General features: G+C 45.9%; 1 protein-coding gene across 1 annotated transcript in view; it reads right to left on the minus strand.

The window, feature by feature from the left end:
• LOC119286869 (actin-1-like) overlaps positions 1 to 102 on the minus strand; it is a 2,795-nt gene extending 2,693 nt beyond the window's left edge. Inside the window, exon 1 of the mRNA XM_037566338.1 lies at positions 1 to 102. The gene's annotated coding sequence lies outside the window, so the exon portion shown is untranslated.
• Between the last annotated feature and the right edge of the window lie 7,068 nt (positions 103 to 7,170).

The raw sequence follows: 7,170 nt of genomic DNA on the forward strand, positions 1-7,170 counted from the left end.
AAGGGGGGGACGGGGAGCGGCGGTGGCGGTCCGGTGGCGCGACGGAGGGCGGAGACGGTGGAGGAGGCGGGGGTGAGCGGTAGGTTTGGGGTGGTGGGGTGGGGGGTATGTATAGCGGGGAGGCGGGCGACGGGGCAGGGGACGGCCGCACTCGTCGCCCCGGCTGGCTCTCGCGGCCCCACGACCCGGCTGGCGTTGGTTTTTGTTTTTTCGGGGGAGGGGAGGACGACGTGCGCCCCGGTGCCCGTGGTTGTGCGCCTGTGCGTGCGGACAACTCAGGCTCGCGGCTGGCACTCGTTGTCTTCGGTTGGGTGGTGCGCTGCTGGCCGAATGCGCCAACGTGATTTTTCTTCTCCACATTCTTCTTTTGAGAATTTTCTTCCCCGCATTTGGTACATGATTAGTCATACTTTTTTTTGGAAAGAATTGGATGGCGAACCAACATGTCGTTGGATGATCAGGAGGACGATGGTATTTTCAGCTCACCGGGGCTTAAATTCTAGACTTGACATTTGGTGCTCGCATTATTTCTGGATTTACTTGTTTCAGTCTTCCAACGATGTTGTTCATTGCGAGGAGACATTCCCGTCCACTGCAAGGCAAGGGCTATTGCACGTACAACACAGTGAGGGCAACCCATTTGTACTAGGCCCATGTCATACGGAGTTGCCCCCGCTCAGCTTATTTTCTTTTAGCCCATCAAGCATGCTAAGCAACCCAGCACAACTTACATAACTAGGAAATTGAGATCTACCACTTAAAAAAGGGGAAATGTTGGAGAGCAGCAATTCGATGCCCATACTCATCTGGACCCATGATGAAGGAAAAACTCAAAACAAATACTAAAAAAAAATCTTTTTACATGGTAGATAATTTGGTGCGTGAGGTGCGCTTCAAATTTCAGATCATTTGGATATCTGAATAACTCTCGGCAAAAAAAGACAATTTTGGGTTGTAAAAAAGTTTATTGCTCATGTATTGTTCTAGCCCTAATTTGTCTTTTTTGTTAAGAGCTACTCGTATGTCCAAATGGTCTGAAATTTCGGACACACCTCACGCACCAAATTATCTATAGTCTAAAAAAGTAGATTTTTAAAAAGATATGAATTTTTCTTGACTGGGTGTAGATGAGTCTGGGCTCAAAAATGGATATTCAAAAATGTTAGATTTGTTCTAAAAAGCAGAAAATGTGAGATCTTCCCGAAAACAAAATTACAAAATGTTAGACGGAGATGCAACCCAGCAGCCACGCTGCATGCAGCCCTACCTGCCCATGCCCTTGCCTTATAGCATCTACAACCGAACCCCTCAAACCCGTCTCAAACGCCCGGGCAGGCCGCCCGGTCGATGCCGGTCACGAAATTTGGACCCAGACGGGTGAGGGAGTCCTGGATTGAGGGGTCCTCGGGCATCCGGCCTGTTAGCCATGGGCCGGACTATTGGGATGTGAAGATACGAAGACCAAGACTGCATCCATGTCCGGACGGGACTCTCCTTGACGTGGAAAGCAAGCTTGGCGATCGGATATGTAGATTCCCTTCTTTGTAATCGACCTTGTGTAACCCTAGATCCTCCCGGTGTCTATATAAACCGGAGGACTTAGTCCGGATAGGATACTCATTATCATAGCCATACAAGTTAGACCTCTAGGGTTTAGCCATTACGATCTCGAGGTAGATCCACTCTTGTAATACTCATATTCATCAATATCAATCAAGCAGGACGTAGGGTATTACCTCCATAGAGAGGGCCCGAACCTGGGTAAACATCGTGTCCCTTGTCTCCTGTTACCATCGACCTTAGACGCACAGTTCGGGACCCCCTACCCGAGATCCGCCGGTTTTGACACCGACATTGGTGCTTTCATTGAGAGTTCCACTGTGCTGTCGCCAAAAGGTTTGATGGTCCCTTCAATCGTCCGTAATGACGTTGTCCAAGGAGAAATTTTCCTCCCCAGACAGATCTTCGTGTTCGGCGGCTTCGCACTGCAGGCCAATTCGTTTGGTCATCTGGCAGATCGAAAGCCACGCCCCTTACCATCAGGTCAGATTCGGAAGCTTGAACTACGTCGCGGACATCCGTGGAGACTTGATCTTCGCCGGATTCGAGACCGCGGTAGCCGCTCCCGGTCACCCCGATGATCATGACCTAAATCTGTCATCAGGCCGCATTCAGGAGATTGCTCATGTAACCGCTCTGGCCCTAGATCCGGAGCAGACTGCGCCATCCGAGGACGGGAGGATCAACCCCACCACGGAGGCCATAGATTCCACGGCGTTGGAGCCACACATAGACCTAACCTCTCACGACATCTTTGTCACCGGAACTCCAGACTCGTCTCCGGCCGTACGTTCCGAACCACGTGAACCCGCGGACGCCGAAATTGATCATTTATCGATCTTCAAGTTCAGCGCCGCAGACATCTTCCAGCACTCGCCTTTGGGCGATGTGCTAAATCATTAAAGAACCTGTCCTTGGCGGAGGACTCATAGCCAAACTATATCCCTCGAACTAGGGGCTGACGGTGGAGAATTTTGCTTCCCACCCGCCACCCACTTCATAGCCACGGTCGAGGATTTGACCGAAGAACTTGATTACGACTCCGAAGACATCGACGGTATGGACGACAATGCCGGAGAAGAAGAGGCCCAGAACCTGCCGTTCACCAAACACTGGACGGCCACTTCCTCGTATGATGTATACATGGTGGATGCACCAAAGGAGAACAGCGGCGAGGACAAAGAAGATCCAGCTGAGGATAAACCTTCTGAAATACAGTCCAAGCGCCAGCGGCAGAGGCGCCGCTCTAAGTCACGTCGCAGTAAAGACAGCAACACCGGCACAGGAGAAGATAACACTCCAGAAGGTGCCGAAAACAATGAATACCCCATCGATACAGCTAATGAACAAGATGAACGGGAAGGAGGGCAGGTTAGCCCCGGTAAACAGGCCACGCATGAAGACTCAGAGGACGGAAGTTATCTTCCGCTTTCCGAGGATGAGGTGAGCCTCGGCACCGACGATTTCATCGTGCCTGAGGCTAATCGCCCCCGCAAGGAGCCTGAAAAAGAAGCAGCAACAGCTTCAAGCTGACCAAGATCTGCTCAATGATAAATGGACGGATGTCCTAGCAGCCGAAGAGTACGGCCTCAAGCACCCAACCAAAAGCTACCCAACGCGCAAATTGCTACCTCAGTTTGACGAGGAGGCGCCGAACTACATACCTCCATTGTACAATGCGGCTGACCGACCACCACATGGTCGAGACAAAACGACAACTCTCGCCGAACACCAGCCAGCCCCACCTCAGCCCACAGGCAGAGGTAAATTAGCCCATGTTCATACATATGACCTCCGGCAAAACCTGAACAATAAAGCAGGACTTACTAGATCAATCTACGGATCGCGAGGGCGTGCCTCGAACGCGATGACGACCACCTATTCGGACGTGACAAACTTAGTCATGCGCGGGCCGAAAACCGCGGACGGACTCAATCAGAGCTACGTCACGATACGGGCCGATATAGAGGCGTTGCACACCCTCATTGCTTCACTGATGAGGTCCTGGATCATGAATTCCCAGAAGGGTTCAAACCCGTGAATATAGAATCGTACGATGGAACCACGGACCCTGCGGTGTGGATCGAAGACTTCATTCTCCACATTCATATGGCCCGCGGCGATGACCTCCACGCCATCAAATACCTCCCTTTAAAACTCAAGGGGTCAGCTCGACACTGGCTCAACAGTCTGCCTGCAAATTCTATTGGCAGCTGGGAGGACATGGAAGAGGCCTTCCTCGATAACTTCCAAGGTACATATGTTCGACCTCCGGACGTTGATGACTTAAGACATATAGTTCAACAGCCCGGAGAGTCCGCCAGGAAATTCTTGACTAGGTTCTTAACTAAAAAGAACCAAATCGTCGATTGTCCGGATGCCGAAGCCCTAGCAGCCTTCAAACACAACATCCGTGACGAATGGCTCGCTCGCCACCTCGGCCAAGAAAAGTGATACGTCTCCGACGTATCTATAATTTTTGATTGCTCCATGCTATATTATCTACTATTTTGGACATTATTGGGCTTTATTATCCACTTTTATATTATTTTTGGGACTAATCTATTAACCGGAGGCCCAACCCAGAATTGCTGTTTTTGCCTGTTTTAGGGTTTCGAAGAAAAGGAATATCAAACAGAGTCCAAACGGAATGAAACCTTCGGGGAACTTGATTTTCTCAACGAACAAGACCCGGGAGACTTGGACCCTACGTCAAGAAAGAAAAGAGGAGGCCACGAGGTAGGGGGCGCGCCTGCCTACCCCAGGCGCGCCCTCCACCCTCGTGGGCCCCTGTTGCTCCACCGACGTACTCCTTCCTCCTATATATACCTACGTACCCCCAAATGATCAGATACGGAGCCAAAACCCTAATTCCACCGCCGTAACTTTCTGTATCCACGAGATCCCATCTTGGGGCCTGTTCTAGAGCTCCGCCGAAGGGGGTATCGATCACGGAGGGCTTCTACATCAACACCATAGCCTCTCCGATGAAGTGTGAGTAGTTTACCTCAGACCTACGGGTCCATAGTTAGTAGCTAGATGGCTTCTTCTCTCTTTTTGGATCTCAATACAATGTTCTCCTCCTCTCTTGTGGAGAACTATTCGATATAATCTTCTTTTTGCGGTGTGTTTGTTGAGACAGATGAATTGTGGGTTTATGATCAAGTCTATCTATGAACAATATTTGAATCTTCTCTGAATTCTTTTATGTATGATTGGTTATCTTTGCAAGTCTCTTCGAATTATCAGTTTGGTTTGGCCTACTAGATTGATCTTTCTTGCAATGGGAGAAGTGCTTAGCTTTGGGTTCAATCTTGCGGTGTCCTTTCCCAATGACAGTAGGGGCAGCAAGGCACGTATTGTATTGTTGCCATCGAGGATAACAAGATGGGGTTTTCTTCATATTGCATGAGTCTATTCCTCTACATCATGTCATCTTGCTTAAGGCGTTACTCTGTTTTTAACTTAATACTCTAGATGCATCTTGGATAGCGGTCGATGAGTGGAGTAATAGTAGTAGATGCAGGCAGGAGTCGGTCTACTTGTCTCGGATGTGATGCCTATATACATGATCATACCTAGATATTCTCATAACTATGCTCAATCCTGTCAATTGCTCAACAGTAATTTATTCACCCATCGTAGAATACTTATGCTCTCGAGAGAAGCCACTAGTGAAACCTATGTCCCCCGGGTCTATCTTTATCATATTGATCTCCTACTACTTAGTATTTCCTTTGCTATTTACTTTGCCTTTATTTTACTTTGCATCTTTTATCATAAAAATACCAAAAAATATTATCTTATCATATCTATCAGATCTCACTCTCGTAAGTGGCCTTATAGGGATTGACAACCCCTATTTGCGTTGGTTGCGAGTATTTAGTTGTTTTGTGCAGGTACGAGGGACTCGCGCGTAGCCTCCTACTGGATTGATACCTTGGCTCTCAAAAACTGAGGGAAATACTTACACTACTTTGCTGCATCATCCCTTCCTCTTTGGGGAAAACCAACGCAGTGCTCAAGAGGTAGCAAGAAGGATTTCTGGCGCCGTTGTCGGGGAGGTCTACGCAAAAGTCAACATACCAAGTACTCATCACATACCCTTATCTCCTGCATTACATTATTTGCCATTTGCCTCTCGTTTTCCTCTCCCCCACTTCACCCTTGCCGTTTTATTTGCCTCCTCTTTTGTTTGCCTTCTTCCTGTATGTATCCTTATTTGTGTTTCCATGTGCCTTCTATTTGCTTGCATCTTTGCTTGCTAAAAATCTATTGATATGGATCCACTTAAAGTGTTCTACTTGGATCCTTCGATCCTTATGTGCTCGTGCTGAAACCCCAACTAGCCTAGTTGATGGGAAATCTTTAGATGAGCATGCTCATTTTGTGTGTCATCGTTTTTCTGAAAAAGGGAAGCTCTTATGGTATCATACAAATAGTTTGCTATGCTTGGAATCTTTGTGAAATTTGTGATTTTACTTGTTGCTCTAAGAACCCTAAAAAACACCTTCCCTACCTATGTGAGTTCAATGATAATGAAATCTTATCTTCTTATGCAAAGGGTGTTTATAGTTATTATGATATCAAACAAATTGAAGAATTTGTCGTTTTTAAGGGTGCTCATGAAGTTGCTTCTTTGATTGAAAAGTATCATTTTACTCTCAATAAATCTGAAAATTCCGTCATACTTAAATATTGCAATGAAAACTTTGCTCATAATGTCTATGTCCAAGAATTTATTGAAAGAATGAACGTTGCTTTGGAAGAAAATAATGATATGCATGAATCTATAGATAATGATGATTCCGATGATTTGGTTGAAATATCCCTTGACGAACATGATGCCTGCTATTCTTGTGGCCATGATGCCAATATTTATGAAGATGAATTTGCTATAGTTCCTTATGTTAAACATGAGATCGTTGCTATTGCACCCATACTTGATAGTTCCTTCGATGAAAAGCATGGTTGCAATGATGTTATTATAAATTCTCTTAATGTCAATTGTGTTAATGATATGCAAAACCCTAAGCGTGGGGATGCTAGTTTTGCTATGACTACTATTTGTTGCAATGATCATGATTGGGGTGATTCTACTTTTGATCTTGAAAATTTATTTAAGCCCCATGATGAATATGAGATTGATAATAGTGTTTGCAATATTATTGAAAGTGGGTTTGGAGTGGTCATGACTTTAGTTAATGTTAATCCCACTATTTTGGAAGAGTTTCAACTTTGCATACATGTGGATCTTGTCAAGAATATGTTTTGTGATAGCTATATTGTCGAATTTGCTTACGATCCTATATGTAATTATTATGAGAGAGGAAAATATGGTGGTAGAAATTTTCATGTTACTAAATTACCTCTCGTTATGTTGAGATTGCTATTGTTTCTTTCCTCTTCCTTTCATATGCTAGTTTTTGTTTGCCTGGATAATTTGTTTGCCTATAAGATACCTATGCATAGGAAGTATGTTAGACTTAGATGTGTTTGTCACGTGTTTTATGACGCTCTCTTTGTGCTTCAATTATTATCTTTCATGTGAGCATCATTGAAATATTATGCCTAGCTATAAGGCTTTAAACGATAGCGCTTGTTGGGAGG

The sequence above is a fragment of the Triticum dicoccoides genome, chromosome 4A (assembly GCF_002162155.2).
Source record: "Triticum dicoccoides isolate Atlit2015 ecotype Zavitan chromosome 4A, WEW_v2.0, whole genome shotgun sequence".
Classification (NCBI taxonomy): Eukaryota; Viridiplantae; Streptophyta; class Magnoliopsida; order Poales; family Poaceae; genus Triticum; species Triticum dicoccoides.